At 38.2% G+C, this 20,011-nt stretch overlaps 1 protein-coding gene across 1 annotated transcript in view; it reads left to right on the forward strand.

Moving 5' to 3' along the window:
• The first annotated feature begins 8,265 nt into the window (after positions 1 to 8,265).
• The window catches only part of LOC129495519 (rho GTPase-activating protein 15), a 617,088-nt gene continuing 605,342 nt past the window's right edge, over positions 8,266 to 20,011 (forward strand). Inside the window, exon 1 of the mRNA XM_055303107.1 lies at positions 8,266 to 8,368. The gene's annotated coding sequence lies outside the window, so the exon portion shown is untranslated. The remainder of the gene's footprint in view (positions 8,369 to 20,011) is intronic.

Raw genomic sequence — 20,011 nt, forward strand, 5'->3', positions numbered from 1 at the left:
CTTTCAATATAGATTTTAATGCTGCTGGGTCTACATGTGGTTTGATGTAGGGGTGCAGCTCTATTTTCCTTGATTTAATAATTATGTCTTGCCAACACCATCTACTAATCAATCAATTCCTTCATGTTTACCTTTGATGCTATCCTTGTTATATATCAAGGTCTTAAATAAATTTAGTCTTTTTCTGAGTTGCTCCTGGGCTAGCACTGAAATGTTTTTTAGTCCTGTGGTTTGGGACTATGTCAATACCTGCCAGGGAAGTCATCAGTCTTTGCTCTTCTGTTTCAAAATGAACATAGATATTTTTAAAGATTTTTTTCTATGAAAATTCTGGAAATTCCGGAAAAGGCTTATTGTGTTCTTTAAAGAATTAGTTGCAATAATTGAGATTTTATTGAATCTATTCGTTGATTGAATTGGACAGATTGATACATTTATACAGTTAGTATTCTTATCTATAAACATAATATATTTCCATCTTATCTTGCCATTCCTTTAGTTTCTTCAATAAAGATTTAAAATTTAGAGAACTTTTAAGAGAAATCTGATTTTAGTTTGATTCACAAGAATGATTTTTACCTGCTAAGTCTATGATTCCTGTTAGTGAAGAAGCAAAAAGAAATACTAAGGTGAAACTTTTCCTCAGTATTACTTGCTTTGAGTTGTGCTGCATAGCAAGTAAAGAGCTAGCCTAGGAAGTTAAAAGACAGGCTATGGGGCCAGAGATTCTGGGTTTGAATCCTGGCTCTACTCCTTACTAATTGGAAGAAAAATTAAATTTCAGTTTCCTCATTAAAAAAAAAAAAACAAGAGTATAATAACATTGCTCAGTTCAGAAAACTGTTGTGAAGACTAAATGAAAGAATAAATGTAAATTGCTTGATACAATTCTTGGCTTATAGCAAGCAGCCAAAAAATATTAGATAAATATTAGATTAGAAAGAGTGAACATGTTAAGGCAAAAGTGTCAAAGTAGTAAGCTAGAGCCTCAATCGTAATCATAGTAAGATAGTAAGTTTATCTCCTTCTAGAGACCAAACAAGGTATATCACTGCCTAAGTCACTCACCTACCATTTTATACAAAAAAAGGTGTTTTATCTCTATTTAATGTCTACCTCTCCCTAATCAAAAATAGATATCAAAAATTTATAACTTCATGTAGATATTTGTACTTATGTATTCCCCATAAGGGTAATAGGGTATTTCATATTTTTCCTGTAAAAATATCTGATATTAGTGCCTATATAAAAGGAGAGGGCTAAATAATTGTACTTGTTCTAGATTTCTGAGCCTGATGTAGATTTACAAAATCTTAAATCAAGTAGGATGGTGCTAAATTTTTCTGATGCTTCTTAGGAGACATCAGTATTTCCCAGCTCATTCTTTTGTATTTTCCCATAGTTCTTCATCATTTATTAAATATTTCAATCCATTTACCTACTCTTGTTGAATGAGATCAAGAGGATGTGACCCCTAACTGACCCCCAAGCTGGGCTCGAGCAATGGGAGGCCTCTTGCCCCTTCCTCTGTCTTTGGAATGTATATTTTGCTTACCATTCCCACAATGGGAGCCATTTTTAAGAATGCAGCCTTGAGAGAGTAGTGTGTTATTGAGACCATCTGGACACTATATGTAACTAAACTCAGTTAAGGCCTGTGTGTAAACTTCTAGGAATCTGGTGAGCCAGTGTGGAAATCTACTCATCTTTTTTTTTTTTTTTTAGCCACCCAAGATAAGCCTCATATGTAAGTTCCCTTGCTTATTAAACCTGCCACCTACTAATCTGTAGTGGCCTACCTCTTTCTTTGGCCTCTCCCCACCCTTCACTCACTGGGAGCAGATTCAGATTCCAACCAGGAACTCCCAGGTTTCAAACCAACAGTTGTCAAGCCAACAAGGAGATGGAAGAAATGGGTCTTGGGAAAGAGGCATCCATGGGGGAGATCCCAAGCTGGCCATCAGGATGCTTGTGGATTGCCAAGTGAGTACAGGGATGTCCCCCCAAATGCCAGCCATTATTGGGCTTGTTGGAGGAATTGCTCATAGTACATTATGGCAAAGAAGGAAAATGCATGGCTGCCACAGTTGTCTGGCCTGTACCATGAGTAACTTGGCTGGCTGCTGATGCCCAGCTAGAGGCTGAAGCCCAAGTTGGAGAGTGAGAGGAAGAGCTGAGATTAGAGAAGGGTGTGTGGTCACTATTCTGCTTGCTTTGGGGCTGGAAGACAAGGTTGGAGAGCAGGACAATCAGTTGGAGACCTCAGCATGCCATTTTTGCAAAGCTAGGAGAGCATAAACTGCCTTATGGCATAAGGGCTGAGCACTTGTGACAAAGCCTGATGGGGATGCTAAGAGGTGGGATCCCTGAGAAAATGAAAAGATTGAAGAGGGATGTTATGATTGACAGTGAAATGGAGGAAATGGCCGTGCCTTCTGACACTAAATACAAAGGAAAGCAAAGGCACAGCAACAGCCACTCGAGCTAGTGGGGTAGGCCCCAATTTAGGAAACATTCCTGATGAGAGAATATACACCCACTGACCTTACTGATACAGCTGTCATGTTCCAACAAAAGGCCCAAGGGAGATGTCCAGGCATAGTTAATGCAGCTATGGGAAACAGGGGGTCATGGCATTTCTTAGGGCAGAAGGCAAAGAGAATGAACAACATCACCACCTGCCCTATCCTCCGGCAGTATCTGCAAGGTGTTAGGAAGATTGAAGTTATGCACTTATAGTTTGGATTATTCTAGTCTGCAAGAAAGCTTGACCCAATGAAGAGATACCCTCTGGGCACACAGGATCCTGACAATGCATAGAGGAGGTACAAGAATTCTTAGGGAGTTGGAAATGAGACTGAACATCTATGCCCCTGTCTAAGGCCCTGATAAGGCCACATTCACTGCAGGAACAAAAGCCAAGATACTTTGGTCTGCCCTAGCACCTGGTATGGGACCTTGATGTCCATGGGTCCCACACCATGATAACCCAGCATAATAGAAAACATTTACAATGCTGGGAAATCTGTTGCTGATCTGGGGGCAACTTGACAGATCCTGAGAATTGGTACAGGTTATGGGAGAAACCTAAGATAGGAGCTCAGAAAACCAAAGGGTTATCCCAATCAGCTATAAGGGGTCCACATAAAAGTCACCCTGAAACAATGTGGCTTGACCACCTTGCTTCTGGAACCCCACCTCGCATGATAGACTGGCACCCCAACACTGTGTTGGTCAGCCAGGAGAAAAGCTGAAAACCTAAACAACTATTCAGACCTGCCCCATGTGCCCCTACAATTCCTGATGCCCTACCTGCTTCAACAGGGGCCTTAGGGTACATCCCATTCAGGACAGGTGCCTCCCATGCCCCAGGTACGAGGCAGAGCAAGATTGCCTCCAGGTAAGGGCCACTGGAGGTGATGGGAAGCCTCAAGTTGATTTCACTATTCATTGGTCCCTCAAAATAAACAGAAAGTGATGGCTGTGGTAGATACTGGAGCCAAATGTACTCTACTACCTGGTAACCCTCTTAATGCTATAGGCAGCTATAGAGTGTGGACAGTTATGGGCAGAAAGGTGCCTTTAACACTACAAACTGGGCATTCTCCCCTGTTAGACTATGAAGCTTTTATTTCTCTGATACCAGAGAACATATTGGGTACTGCTATCCTACCAGGTTAAACCCTACAAATTCTGTAAGTGAATCCCTCCTTTAGGTTAGAGAAATCAAACCATTGTTGAAGGGAAATGCCAACTGGGAACAAGTAATCTATCGCCCCTGTAACTGTCAAACAATTTAAATCGCCTCAGGGGTTGGGCAGAAGCATAAGAAAATAAGAAACTATCTAAGAACTGCACTGAATGGGTATTGTATGCCCTGCCCACAATGTCTTCAACAACCCAGTATGGCTGGTGAAAAAAAGCCAGATGGTTCAGTGTGGATGATGGTGGACTACTGAGAAGTAAACAAGGTAATGCCCTCCCCCTCAATCCATTCCACCGTACCCACCCTTGCTACCACCTAGGATACCTTGGACATGGTCCTACAAGTGTTCCATGCTGTGCAGACTTAGCAAATTCTCTTTCCAGTACATCCCTGGCTGCTGAGTCACAAGATTAATTTGTTCTTCTGTGGGAGGGGCAACAATGGACCTTTCAAGTTCTTCCCCCAGGCTATATACGTGACAATATGTCATCTGATGGTACCAGACCTGTCCTTATTCTTCTCCACCACAGTAAAATGGGCCCATTACATTAATAATAGAACGTTAACATCTGAAGACTTGCCTCTTCTATAGGGTACTTTGCATATTTTGCTGGAACATCTGTGAGGGACAAGATAGGTAGTGAGCCGACAGAAAATTCAAGGCACAGGCACCACCATAAAGTTTTGGGGAATCATTTTGTCAGGTAAGGTGTGAATTGTCCTAGAAGCTATGATAAGATGCAAACCGATGCAACTCTTAAGAACATAAAAGAGATACAAACCTTTGTAGGGTTTTTGAGAACTTGCAGGACTTTTGTTCTCTATGTGGCATGGTGCTTCTGTCCCCTATATCACCTGGTAAGTAAAGGGAACATATGGAACTAGGGATCAGAACAGCAAGCTGCTTTTGCTAAGACAAAACATACTAGAGAAGTGGATTAAAGCTCTGTCCAGGGCTATCATTTGAATTAGATGCATCCACGACTCTGGAAGGTTTGGGTTGGGCATTGCGGCAGAGACAACAGAAGGAGAAAGTACCCCTAGGATTTTTTTTTTTAAGATTTTATTTATTTATTCATGAGAGACAGAGAAAGAGGCAGAGACACAGGCAGAGGGGGAAGCAGGCTCCACGCAGGGAGCCCGATGCGGGCCTCCATCCCCTGATGGGGATCATGCCCTGGGCTGAAAGCAGATCCTCAACCTCTGAGCCACCCAGGCATCCAATCAATCCAGTGGTTCAGTATGTGAGCAGCTGCCCCTGTAGTATTGCCATGGTGGGTATCACCACTCCAGGGAGAGGATTGAAAATCCCTAAAGCAGTACATTAAGGAAAAACAAACTAAGACTGGTATTCTTAATTTGTCTGATCTTAACAATACTGATCCAAAAACCCTTGCCTGTGGCACACACTATCAATAATATTGGGCATCAGGGGATCCCTGGGTGGCGCAGCAGTTTGGCACCTGCCTTTGGCCCAGGGCGGGATCCTGGAGACCCGGGATCGAATCCCACATCGGGCTCCCAGTGCATGGAGCCTGCTTCTCCTTCTGCCTGTGTCTCTGCCTCTCTCTCTCTCTCTGTGACTATCATAAATAAATAAAAATTTTTTTAAAAAAAATATTGGGCATCAGTATTCTTTTTTGGTTAACCAAACTGTGCAGGTAGCCCATCAAACTGCTGACCAAAAGGATACAGGAAATACCATCATCAGAGCCATGGGTGACTGTGTTTGGGTTGGGATGGGCTTATGTGGCTCACCCTGGGTTCTGGATGTTTGAGCACCAAGAAGCTCTTATGCTGGGAACAGAAAAATCATGCTAAACAGAACAACCCAAATATATCAGGGATACAGGAGAGATAACCCAGGAACTATATAGTCATTCTGTCAAATCAAAGGATGGCGTCTGGTTTGGCACTGACTGGCATGGCCTCTCAGGTATTTATTGGGTAACCCCAAATGGGACCCAGTGGTTTTGAGGCACAAATCTTTGGCCACGGCTTCCTCCTGAGTGGTTGGGTCCCTGCGCTCTGGGTTTTCCCTGGACACAGGGGAATCCACCCCACATTAACAAAAACTGCCAACCCTTCTCTCAAGGCACATTTTGTTTTCCATTGGAGCAATCACTTAGCCACTGGCTTTGTCCCCACCATGGGCCTGCAGGACATCGTAGCAAACATAGAAGCCCTTACTAAATTTGCCCAGCAAGCCTTAAATGATGGTCAGTGAAACCTGTCTTTATCAAACTCTGAAATGCATCCAGTGAGAAAAGCTGTTCTCCCAAATGGGATGACCTGGAGCATCATCATTGCTTCACAAGGAGGCACGTGTGCCCTTCTCCAAACAAAACGTTGTGTGTTCATACCTGATGAGTCTGCTCATGTATCATGTTTATTAAATCACATAAAAATATCAGAGAACACTGAATGATCTGAACCCCAGCCTAGGGACTTAAGTCAATGATTTAAAGCATGGGGTTCTCCGAAAAAAAAAAAATGTTACTTATCTTAAAAGTCATTATCTTAATCTATGTTTTCTATGCTGTTAGACTGGCGCTGCGGTACCTGCCTCCTGTGCAGCCAGACAGCCACCAGACTAGCATCTCCCACCTAATAAAACGTCTTGCTGACTCCTCAGTACACCTTATAAAAGAAAAGGGCATAAGATATTCTAAGAGTCAGTCAGGAGAAAAAGAATGTCAGAGGAGGTCATCAAGAGGACTTGACTGTGGGTTGACCCATGAACCACACCTGGGCAGTCGGAGGCTCCTTGTCCCCTCCTCTGTCCTTGAAAGGTACATTCTGCCCACGGTTCCCACAGTCGGTGCCTCTTCAAGGGCTATGAGAGAGCAATGCATCGTTGAGACTCTCTGGAGGGAATATGTGATGAACCCAGGTAAAGCCTCTATATAAACTTTTGAGATTCTGGTGTGGAGATCTACTTGTCTCTTGGTGGCCCAGGACCAGCGTTGTATGTAAGTTCCCTGGCTTATTAAACCTGTCACCTGCCAGTCTGGAGTGGCTGCCTCTGTGGTCTCTCCTTGGCCTCCATGTTCATGAGCCACTTTCAGAATTTTCTGGGAAGCCCCCAAGCTTGCAAACCAACGCTTTCATTCTGGCAAATAGATGGTTTTCCCTTGTGTGTTCCATTTTATCAAAAGTAGCCTGGTAAGCCTGAGTAAGCCTGAGTCTCAGAGAACTTAAGTGGCTTGGCCAAGGTTCCATAAATAGCAGTGTCAGAATTGAGGCCTGAATACTGATTTTCTCTCTTTTAATATCATGTTCTTTCCATTTCTTCCTTAGTGATAGGAGAATATGGAGTATAAACCTTCAGGCCTCTCTAAACACTTAAGAAGGTGCATCCCAGAATGACATTTGATAGTGAGATCTTGGGTCAATCTGCAATATAATTTTGAAAAGGAGAGTCTTGGAGAAATTAGATTAACTTGCAAGGGACATGCCATCCCTCATTTTTTTTTTAAGATTGTCTTTATGTGTGCCAAACATTCCACACCACTGAGAGCTATTACACAGATTTCTAGTCTAATTGGTTTGTATGACAAGAGATTGTGATTTAACTTTCTCATCTATTTGGAAGGGAAGCTTTCTCTTCAGTGACTATCCTGCAAATCTCACAAAACCAGCCAAGCCTAGAAATCCAGGAACTTATTTCTTGAACTCCATGGTTCAATAAAGATGCATACCCTATTGTTATTGTTGAGAGCCGCCCCCTCCCCCCACCACAAGAAAAAATACGTCTTGGACTGGTTGAAGTCTGACACAGATGAGCACATAGCAGCTTGCCAAAAATGACACCCTTTTCATCCTTTATTTTATTTTTCTTCTTAAATCAGGCCACATGAAGAATCATTCAGCTAGAGCCAAAGCTCATCAGCAGATTTCAGAACTGCCTAGGAAACTGCCACACCAGTGTGAAAGCCACCACCAGAGCGAGTGTCACAGCATGTGCTACATAAGCACCTTCCTTTCCTCCAGGTGGCATCAGGGCTGTGTTCTCTAAAGCTCATTAGCAACCTGTGCAAGACCTCATATTTAGTAACCAGAGCACCTCCTTGTTGGTCCATCCAGGAGTGAGACAGAAGTATCAGCTCTGTGAAATGCAAGTGGCTTCTTGGCTTCCCAAGTAAATAAGCAGAGCCTCCTGATGGTATGTGCACATGCCCACACCGACAGAGGAGAGTAGAGACGTAGGTTTTAAGTTCTTGCTAGAAGGCAGAAAAAGAGGAAGTTCTTAGTGCTTTACCCGCCTGCTCCTCCCCCTGCTACATTTTTAACTACACATTTTCCCCCATTAAATCAGAATTGATGAAACCTATATCACTATAGTAATGTCTGAAAATTGAAAAGCACATTGAAAAATAATAATACCATTGACTATACAAGGCAATTTCTTCAAATCGAGTAATGATGTGATGTGTGTGGTTAACCGTATCTACGCAGGAAGTGGTTTTATTTTAAAGTTCTTGTACTCACCCCACCCCTTGTCTTTCTTTTCCCCCCCTCCGGTACTGAAATTAAGCAGCATCCAACATAGGCCTACTCTTACGACATGTGACTTGACTTTACTGTTTTCCGTTTTTGTTGAGAGTCATTAACAGTTGGAAGTTGATGGCAGATTCAATAACAAGCGATTGCTGAGAAAAGGTAAGTAAATTTTAACTTTATATTGAACAGGAAACTTAAACTTCAAAATGTTTGGTGGTATCCTATGCCTTTGTGTGAACACACAATCATTTCTCCAAAAATGTGTTTTTACGTGTGATTAAGACATCTGTTTGTTTCGTTTGGTGTAGAAAGATTATTCTTTTCCTATTTGCAACTGTCAAGTTCAAAAGTCCTTTACCAGATATTATACACGAAGATCATTCACTAGGGTTTTATACTAAAATGTTAAAGACAGACTAAAGTATATAAGCTTTAGTTTGAAAGTGCTTTTAAAAATAACTGCTAGAGAAAATTTGGGACTTTGCATCTTTAACTGATCATTTTACAACAATTTATACTATTCAGGATCCAGATAATAAAAGAGAAAAAGGTGCTTTGTAACAGTAAGAGATAACATCTGAATTGCAATGTGAAATATATCCACCATAAAGTGTGTTATATTAAGTTAGCATAACAAACCCTTGGAAAGGTGTAGTTTATTAAATGTGTAGTTGATTCAAGAGCTATTAAAAAGCAGGAAAGTTTTAAAATGTGAAAGAAAGCTCTCTGTTATGACATTTGAGAATTTTTTTTTCCTAAATTGTATTTAAGGTATAGGGTGAAAGGAGGGCAAGTTTCTATTTCATCAGTAAAACTCTCTGTTAAAAAATGAAGTCACAGCAGACTTTATTGAAAGTTACTTTTGGGAGAAGGGGCAAATTAGAGATATAATTTTGCTATTTATATGATTATATAATTTTTCCTTCTTTGAGATTTTCCAAAATAATAACCTCAGAAATGAAAAGGATTTGTTGACCATAATTGATGAGAACTTCTCTTTTGTATTGACTTCTGGCTTTTACAAAATGTCTTTGTGTTCTGTAACATATGTCCAAAAAATATAAAGTACTGCTAATTTCAGAGAGAAATACCTAAAATAAATCCGAGTGTAGATTTTTGAAAGAATTTTAATAAGAGCTCCAGATATGATACACTCTTCTCTAATATTATTTTTATTGTGCTGTTGAATGGGGGAAGAGATGGCCCCACAACACCTATTTTTTTGTGTGTGTTATTAAAAAAATGCTTACAGGGTTGATAAATGGCAACAATTCTTTTCATATTATCTTTTATTGAAAGACACATATAAATGTTTTTTGATATGGTCAATTTAGTAGGAAATTATTTGGCATATTAGTACACTCTATTTTAAGACCTCCTCAATTGTCAATACTGAGGCTAGCTACTTGTTGACTATTAAAAGGATCACACACACACACACACACAAAAAGAGATTGGGACGTGGTGTGCAGTACGTGTTTTATTGTTAGAGTGTAAGAGACCCTGGTAATATGCATTTGCTTTGATATTCTGATTAGCTTTTCGACTGGTTACATTTCCCCACAATGGAAAGCATTATTTAAATCTGTATTCAATATTGTGGTTCTGAACCTCTGTATCTACAGAAGCTGTATAATTCAGATAGTTTTGGTTGATATGTTATTACTTTATTCATTTTATTACAAAAGAACATCACATGAATAAACATATGTAGTACTTACATATTAGCAAGAGTGACTATCCCCATAAGCATTTGGCACTGAAGAAACATCCAAGGCAGTTTTTTAAGCCATTTCATATTTTTAAAAGCCGAATTCCTTGTTAAATGATTGTTTCTTGTAGGAACTGTCAAATTAAAATACAAATGCCTTATGACGTATGTGTAAAACTAAGAATGGATTACATAGCTTAGTATGGATTTATAAAGAGCAACAATTAGAGATGTTAGACATATAAACTAAGATATTCTCAGAATTGTTTGTGAAAACAAGTAATGCATTATCTCTTGAATACGCAGACCAAATTTTAAAGAGTCAATTACAAATGAGGTACTAGAGGTTACTATCCCTTTATATATTTTAAGAGAATAAATAAGAAACACATTTTGGTGAAATGAAACAATGCAGAGAATCTCATTTGGAAAGTAATTTCGAAACTGATTTATTAAAAGTATATCATGCTTTTCCACTTGGGGCCAGCATTCAACAAAACTCAGAAAGGAGACTTTTTTCCTTTGATATTCCTCCTCTCATTCTTTTTGAATGCTTTGTTTTGGAGTAGTCTGCCCTGTCCCTAACTTAGGGTCTCGCAGCCTTGGTACCTAGAAGGACAGACCCAACTTGTCTCCTTTCTTCTCACTTCCATGGTCCTTAAAATTTACTCATTCTATTTTCCAGCATTTAGAGGACCTGCTAAAAATAATCTATGCTCACAGAAGGAGTCTACAGAGGTCTGTTTCTTCTTACCTCTTAGCCAGGCCTTTCCTCCTTGGTGTAATTTTAATAAAGTCTCTCAGCAGACAGGATCCAAAGGAATAGCTACATGTTGAGGACTCCAGTCAAGTGAAGAAAATGATACCATGGCAAATAGTTGGGGTGGGGGTGGGGGACAGATGGGGGCAAGAAGAGTGTTTTGTTAACCATTGGTCCTGTTATGGTATTTAAACACAGAGTGTCTTATACAAAAGGTCCATAGAGATACGTGCCTTTCTCTAAGATATCACACTATGTCTTAACACCATTCTGATATTCCCATACACTGAGAAAATATTTAACATAATCAACTGTTCAATATATATGTATTTTTCAAAATAATTTAATATTCTGAATTTAAATCTTTGGGTACCAGGAGCATATGTTTTTGCACTGCACAATAAATGTTATACAGCTAGACTTTCAAATATACTTATAAGTATTTTAAAGTTCGGCTTAGATTTGGCAAAATGCCTAAGTTTTCAAATGATAGAAAATGAGTTAAAATTAGCTTAGGCAATGGAGATAGGCTTTAGTTTGTAGAACTGAAAAATCCAAGGAAAACCAAGTCAGGGTGAAATCCAGGAGTTCACACAGGGTTGTTAAGATTGGGTTGTATTTTCTTCAGTCTTTAGCTTGCTTCCCCCACACACACACCCCTCACCCCGGCCACCATGCTATAAGCCCCCTCTGACAGAAACTCACAGAGTTGATAAGAAAGCTTTAGGTTTACACTTGACCCCTTCAGACTCTGTTGCAGAGGGTTGACTTTCTCCTATCACCACAGTAAAGGTCTCAGATTGAGATCTGATTGGACTGAATTTTGTTGGATGACCATGGTAGAGGTAACCATGGACTCTAAGACACAAACCCTATGAGTGACCTGACTAGGTCCTTCTCTTGCACCAAGGAGCCGCCACCTGGACCTGCAACACATGTATTCTTAGCTGAATGCAGGTGTCTCCACATAGAAACTAAAATGCTTTCCCCCGAAGAAATGAGATTTTATTTCTTATAGGTAAAACCCACAGAGCTCTGCTTCACAGCCACGTTTAAAAACATTGCTTATTCAAATTCTCCAAACTTGATAATCAGACAGAAATAATTTAAAGGTAGGACTGAATGAAGCAAGTGTTTCAATTAAACTGAATTTTAAAGTATTTTTTAAGAACCACCTTGTATATGAACACTTGTCTCGATATTTTTCTTCTATAATTTTATAATCTAGTATGATTGTTATGTAAATAATTATAATACAGGGTGCCTGGGTGACTCACTTGGTTGAGTGTCTGCCTTTGGCTCAGGTCTCTCTCTCAAATAAATAAATAAAATCTTAAAAAAATAATTATAACACAAGTGAAATTTGTTCAGTAAGGTGAAAAAAAAGTAAAGAATGTTCTATGAGGATTCAGAAATTCATGAAACATTTTGTATTCTTGTTATGTGCCAGTTAATAAACTAGAGAATTTCCAGGTGTTCTTTTTAAATTTTTATTTATTTATGACAATCACACAGATAGAGAGAGAGAGGCAGAGACACAGGCAGAGGGAGAAGCAGGCTCCATGCACCGGGAGCCTGACGTGGGATTCGATCCCGGGTCTCCAGGATCGCGCCCTGGGCCAAAGGCAGGCACTAAACCGCTGCACCACCCAGGGATCCCTCCAGGTGTTATATCATTTGATGATATCCTATCAGAGAAATTAGGACAGTTTGGGAGGAAAGATTTGTCGTAGTTTTCAGAGAGAGCTAGGGTTTGGAAATTGAGAAACATCCCAGGGAACAGGAAGGGGATATGTCCAGGCACAAAATGTCAGAGAATTTCCAAGGAAGGGTGGGCTATTTAGTTTTGTTGCCTACAAGTATAGCAGTAGGGGCTAAGGTCAGTAAGGCCAGTTGAGATCTATTAATACAGTGGACCTGCTGAGCACATTGTGACGCAGGGTTGTTCCTGTTAAGCAGAGGGAATACATGATTGGATGTCCACGTTTTCCCTCTGGGTGGGCTATCCAGCCTCGGGATTTATTGGCTTCTGCTAGACCTCCCTGTTGGTGGCTTGCTCTTCAGGGTAGTTTCCAGAAATGGCTGCAGTCAATGAAGGCAGACATCCTTGTCACATAGGGTGCCAGCCCCCCTCCTCAGAAGCATTGAGGTCCTTAGACAGGCGGGGCTATAAGGAATTTTTTTTCAGTATACAAAAATATTTTTGTTTTTTTATTATTTGTTTTCAACTTAAGAATAGGTGATGCAGCAAGATGGTTGAAAATCAAAACCTACATAGAAAAATTTTAGAAAAAAATATCTTTCTGGCATTTCCATTTCTATATACCTCTATTCACCTCTATCTTAACCCAATAGGCTACCACTTTTCATAGTTATTTTTTAATCTTTCACAGTTGCATATATGCATATATATAATGTATGTGCATGTACCCTCTTTTATTATATTAAAGGTAGCATATTATACACACTTCTCCGCTTTGCTTTTTTTTTCTTTTAGTAATATCTTAGAGATACTTCCATAGCAAAATAAGAAACTGTTCAATTCTCTCTCTCTCTCTCTCTCTCTCTCTCTCTCAGTTTCCACTGTGTGGGTGTATCATAATTTATTGAAAGAATCATGGGTGTCTTCAGTTTTTGCTCATTCAATAATTGTGTTAATGAAATTGTGTGTGTTCTAAAATATATCTATGGGATGAATTTCCAGGGATACTATTTATTTATAAGCCAAGAGATAAAATCATTTTGGTAGCTATTGCCATGTAACTTCAGGTTGGTTGTAACTCTTTGAACTTCCACCAGCACTTAGTGAGATTGCTGGTTGAAGCTCTGTGGCTTCTTTCCAATGGATTGGTACTGCCAACCTTTTGAAGTTTAGCTAATTGGCAGAAAATTGTATCTCAATAGAGTTTTATTGATATTTCTGTTATTATGATTGAGATTGAGCTTGTTTTTAGAAGATTAAAGGCCTACTTGTTTTTCTTCTTTTTAAAAAATATTTTATTTATTTATGGGGGAAGGGGAGGAGAAGAGGGAGAAGGACAAGCAGGCTCCATGACAAGTGTAGAGCTTCCCCTGGGGCTGGATCTCAGGCCCCTGAGACCATGACCTGAGCCAAAATCAAGAGCTGGACGCTTAACCAACCAAGCCAGCCAGGTGCCCCTACTTGTTTTTCTTAATAAGATAATGTATCTTTTTTCAATTGTACGATTAAGGTGCAAAAGCATTAGTGGAGTTCAAGCCTTAGAAAGAGGTGTGAAAGGAGTAAGAAATTAGGGATAACTTATGTAAAATACTATTTTCATAAGTCTTGAAATAGGTAGTAGCTAAGAAAGGGATGAAACATGAATGTTGAGGTGAAGGAGAAGAGAAAGGGAATGGAAATAAAGGAAACGAAGGCAATATATTCAGGAAGCCACCAAGGTCTTAGAGACTAAGGGAGATGGGTGTAATCATTACCTCAGGTAGATAAGTTAACCTGAAACAGGAGGGCGAGCACTTTCATGAGTGTGTATGTGGATGATGGGATATGGAAATGCACTGAGGAGATGAAGTTGAGGAAACATAGGCTTCATGGTTTCTATCTCTTCTGAAATTGTAGGAAAGCCTCTTTGATGAGAGGAAATATTTATGGAACACCAGAGAATAAACAGAATATATTATTGTTAAATTGGCCTTGTTGACTACATACAATACTATTGTGGGCTTAAAATTGATTTTCTCTTTTGATGGGCATCAACCCAACTCAATTCAATCCTGTAAATAATCTTGAGCTCTAAGTACACTGTGATATGCTAGGAATTACTGGGGACACAAAGAATCAATGTGCTGTCCAGCCAATGAAAACTTTTTAGGTAGTTTAGTGGCTAAACACAAGAATTTAAGTATAAATCTATATGTATAAATGAAGTGCTATAGAAATATCACAGGACATTTTATTCTCAGAGTCCCAGACTCATTGTGCCAAATCCAATGGTCATTTATGTGTCTTCATATTATCTACTATGTGAGCTGCACTTGATGCAATTGAACATTCCTTCCCTCTTGAACCTCTCTCTTCATTTGATTTTCTGGGATATTTCATTCTTTCAGTTTTTCTCCAAATTAACTGGACACTCTTTTTCTGTCCCCATTTGATAAGTTCTCTTCATCATTCAACTCTAAATATTGGAATGCATTTAACTCAGTTTTCAGATTTCTATCATTTTCATTGTAGCCTTTGTCTTCTAGGTTTATTCCTAGGCAAATGTCTCACAGTGCCATGATTTAAAATATTATCTGTATTCTCATTAGATCTCGAGATTAGAACGTTTTCTTAGCATTACAACTAAAAATGCAATTGGCTACTCATCATCTTCATTTGAATGTCTCATAAATATCAAGGTGAGTATGATCAAAACTAATCCGGTACTTACTGCCTGCTTGCCCTCAACCCAACTTGCTTCTTCCCTATTTTCATCCATCTCAGTTAATGGCACCACCATTCAACTATCTGTTGAGGACAATAAACTAGAATTACTGTCAACTGTATTCTTTCCCACACATTTCCTACCCCAAACCACATTCAATTTATCAGCAATAAGTAGAGCTTGCAAAATATTGATTTAGCTCCCATTATTATGTTTACTTAACTTTTTCAGTAGTGGCTCATGCAAAGTTGTATATTTTTTTCAGGCTAATGGTTCTTTTTTGTTGTTGTTGTTAATCTCTTGTTTGTTGGTTGTTTGTTGTTTGTATAATGAGTTTTCTTAAAAAAAAAAACCCTGCTAAATGAATACACTACGGTCTGTGGCATGTAGTATAACATCACAATTTTAGATAAAACTGCACTCACCAATTCACTTTCTATATTCAAGGGAGAGAAAAATCATACAAAATATATGGAGCAACATGTTTGAGTGAATTCAGGAAGGTTGAAGAGGTGGCAACTTCTAGAACTTTCCACTCAGGTGTTTTTTTGGCCCTAAAGATGTTTTCCTGTACTATAATTGATTATTAATTACTCTTTGTGGGCAAGAAAACCGTAAGTCTCACAAACATTAAAAACATTGGTAGGGGAAACGATACAGAAAAAAAAAAAGAAATTTAATAAGTAAAAGAAACATTTCTATGTTACATTTTACATACAATTTATTTTTTATCAAATTATTGCTATTACTTATGTGAACCAATTTATTTTATCTATTCACATATTTTTGTATTTATAGATGTTGATTGTATACGTTGGGCTTTTATTTAACAACTTTTCTTGTAGGAGGAATTAATTAGACATTAAGTAAGGGGTAAAATGTAAACTTAAATATCCCAAAATCAGTTACTTCTTATCACCTCTTTCACTGATACCACAGAATCTTCTTGACTCATCTCCCTGCTTCTACTTTTCATACCACAGTTATTTCCCAAGAAGTACCCAAAGTGAACTTCTTAAGACAGAAATCCTACACCTTTACCAGTAGAAAAAACTTAAGTGACTTTCTATTATATTTCAAATTAATGCCATCTCCTTTCATGATTTGCAAGGCCCTCTCCTTCTCATTACTTTGCTTGTATTTTTCTAAATAGCATTTTGGATATGAGGAATTATTATTTTTTTGTCAGCTGGCTTAGTAACTATTATTCCCATCTTACACTAAATCATCTATGAACATATTGACCTTGTTCTGTTTTTTTTTCTCCTGAATATCTAGAACCTAGAACAATAGCAGGCATATAATAAACATTCAATGAATATTTGATTAGTGAAAGAATAAGTGACACAAAAGTTGACTCTGGATTGTAGAGTCAGGAAAAGCTTTCTGGGGATTTGTGACTTTTGCAGGTCTAAAGAAATAGGGTAAGTTTAGGGGAAGAGAAGCTAGAAACATATTTCAAACAAATGACACTTGATGAGTATGTTTTGAGTAACCTTGCAGTGATGAAAGGTTGGATTGAAAGCTTGGATTAATTATATACTGTAGTGCCTTTCTGAAACTCAAATGATCCATCATCTGAAAACAGATTGCTATAAACTGATGGAAAACAGCAATCACCTCATTTAAATTTTAAGCTATTTTACTTAAAGCATTAATTTTGTCTTTAGTTTTTTTTAAATGTAGAAAACTTTTTGTTCTAGTCCCACTGGTGTAATGCTGAACTTAGAGTCAAATGAGATCTCTGCTTAAAAGAGTTCTGAAAGATAGAATGCTCAGGAAATTGGGTGCTGAGTCAAGGGGAAATTTTGTTTCTGCTTATTTATCTTTCTGCTTTAGTTAATTTTATATTAAAATGTGAAGGCTAGAGTCTGAGCAATGGAACCCTTATTCATCTTTCTGCTAAAGACACTAAGAAATCAAGTAATCTGAGCTTCTATATAATATTACCAATTTGTCCCAGGATGGTTGCCTTAAGTGGAATATAGGAGGAAAAATGAGTGTCAATTGCCCCAGTGGTGTTTCCAACACTGTGGGAGGTACTATGGTGTTACAAAATATAGATAATATTTTCTCACTTTCAAGATGCTTGCAGTGGCACGAGACATTCATCGATACAAATTAGAATGGCATTGTTATTAATGATCATCAGAGCTATGACTATGATACTACATATAATGCATGTTATATAGCAGGTGTTTTGCATACCTAATAGTATTTGATAGCCACAAAATCATGTAAAGAAGTTAGTACTCTCATTTTAAAGATAAGGAAGTTAAAGGTAAGTGGCTAAGTACCCTAATTTACAGAGCTAAGTGGTAGAGTAAGTCATAATGTATAGGCATCATGGGTTTAATCCATGACCAAACAAAATCCATGTTATTTTCACCATGCCATGCTACAATTTTGAAGCTGATTTAGTGTTAGCAGTTAAGCAATATTGGCCTTCATTCTTGAGGCCCTCGAGTCTGAAAAGGTCTAAAAGGATCCTGCTTTCCTTGCTATCTAAAATGATGCCATCTGTGGAAAACCTATTGTTTGCTGCATGTATTGTCTTTTGTGGGGGATGTTCTACTAGTGAGGAGGAAACCATTTTCTGCCTTGGTCTCTGTCATATTCTCGGTGCCTTTTCTATTTCTCTTTTCTTTCTCCTATAGGCCTATGTCTCCCATCAGCCCGCAAATACCCCAAATACTTTTCTAGACTATGCTGTCAATTATAGCAACTAGCCACAAACGGTTATACAGTATTTGAAACATGCCTTGTCTAAATTTAGTGTAAATAACCAGATTTTAAAGACTTAGTACAAATAAAAATAATGTTACTATTTTCACATTGGTTATATGCTGAAATTATAAAATTTTTACATAATCGAATTAAATAAAATACATTATTAAAATTAATGTCACCCATTTCATTTTTCTTCTCTAATTAGGTTGCCAGAATATTTAAATTTCCCCAGTTACCTGGCCTGAAATTAAATAAATAAATAAATAAATAAATAAATAAATAAATAAATAAATTTATTCAAATATCGTCCTTAAAATTCTATCTTTGCCCTTGGCCTTTCTCCAAATATTGCTCCTCATTTTCATTTGTCCCTTGATACCACTCCATGGAATCCCAACAGTATTTCAGGCTGAATATGTCTCAAGTTAGCCCCTAATATACCCACAGAATTCTACTCTTTCTCCTGCTAACTTCAGTTAAGATGTCCCTATTCCTGAAATCTCCTAAATGAGTAAGCTTGGAATCTCTGTGAACTGCTGTGTGCTGCTTATTCCATACATCCAATCGGTTGCCATGTTTTAGGGGTAACCATTCCTTCTCTGTTTCATTTATTGTCATAGTTACTAATTTGGTCATCCATTAAGTCTTGTCTAGACTATGGCCAAAGGAGTCTTAGGTGCTTTCATACTCCTGTTTCTCTTACTCCTTTACTTTGCCTATTACAGATTCACTGTATGTCTTCAGGGTGAGGGTTGGGTTCAAGTTAATTAACACAAGTAAGAATATCTATTATCTATTTATTTTCTATTAGAGCTTGAAAAGTGGTTTTATATACATTATTTTATGTGATTATCCAGCAAGCTAGTATGAAAATCAGGACCTTTTCATAGATTTAATAGAAGAAAATAATTATAGATAGAAAAAATATAGAAAAATTGAATTGTTTCAGGACATGTCAAGAGCATATTTTTCCAGAGTGTTTTCTCATTTTCTGAGCCTGAGCTCTTAATATCTTACTATTAATAACAAAAAAAAAAGTTCTAGAACAGAATTTGGCCAATTGATTGGATGGATAGAAGAGAATAAATGCTCCTACAACATGGCATTTGGGCCCTGTCTGAAATCTCTGGGCTCCACTGCTTGCTAGATATCATCCATGGTATTTTGTGCAAGTTACTTAATCTCTTGAAGACTGAATTCCCTTATCTATATAAAGGGGGGTTTCCTCACAAGATAAACAAGGAAATAATGTACATAAAGAAATTTGCCTAGTTTGTGGCACAAAATAATTGCTTTAACAAGGTTAAATGTAGTGTGAATAGTAGCTCTACTAGTAGCCATTTTTATCAGGTTGTCTAGAATCCAATGATGACCATATTTTTCCTTCATTATGATATAAAAATCATGGCAGGATAATTCTGGTTTATTTCAATTCTGAGTATTATGATAAGATTATGAAACTCATCAAGAGCAATTTCTTGCTATTAGTTTCATTTCCTCAATACAGCTGCATGGGGGAATATAGTATAGCCATGTGGGGGAGAAGAAAGAAAGCTCTTTTCTTGTTTATTTACCAGTTTTTGGTTGATATGGAAATTTTCCTACAAGCAGCTCAAGATGTGTCCTCACCGAAAATATTCTTTAATTTTGAAGAATTAACTAACATCCTTCACACAGAACAGTTTAAAAAGTGGTAGGCAACCATTGGCTCTTGGACTTGAAATTAAAATGAATCAAAGAAAAACTACAGACAAGGAGAGAGAAAAAAAGTAGAATTCTCCTCATTCATTTTTATTTTATATCTATTTTTTCCAAGGTGGTAAGGTGGCGACATAAATGGTTCATGAGGCAGATATGCTGGAGTCCTAGCAAAGTGATTCTGAAAAGGAAAAATAAGAAAGAAATTTGGAAGGCCCAGGGTCTAGGTTGCTAATCTGGTTATGAGGAGAGTTAGAAGTGTTTTTGTTGTGTGTATTGTTTTGTTTTGTTTTGTTTTTCCCTGGGGAAATCTGCTGAAGATTCTATGTATGGATGTTGAATGAATCCATCAATCTCAGTCCTAATTCTGAAAGCAGTCAGTGTTAGGGCATTGGATTAATGAGAGCAGGTGTGGTGGTGGGAAGCAATTGAACAAATGCTCAGTGGCAGTGTTGCTGTCCTTGGAGAACTGGCTCTAGATCCTACAGGCCAGAGGG

This window comes from Nyctereutes procyonoides, unplaced genomic scaffold (assembly GCF_905146905.1).
Source record: "Nyctereutes procyonoides isolate TBG_1078 unplaced genomic scaffold, NYPRO_anot_genome, whole genome shotgun sequence".
NCBI classification, from domain to species: domain Eukaryota; kingdom Metazoa; phylum Chordata; class Mammalia; order Carnivora; family Canidae; genus Nyctereutes; species Nyctereutes procyonoides.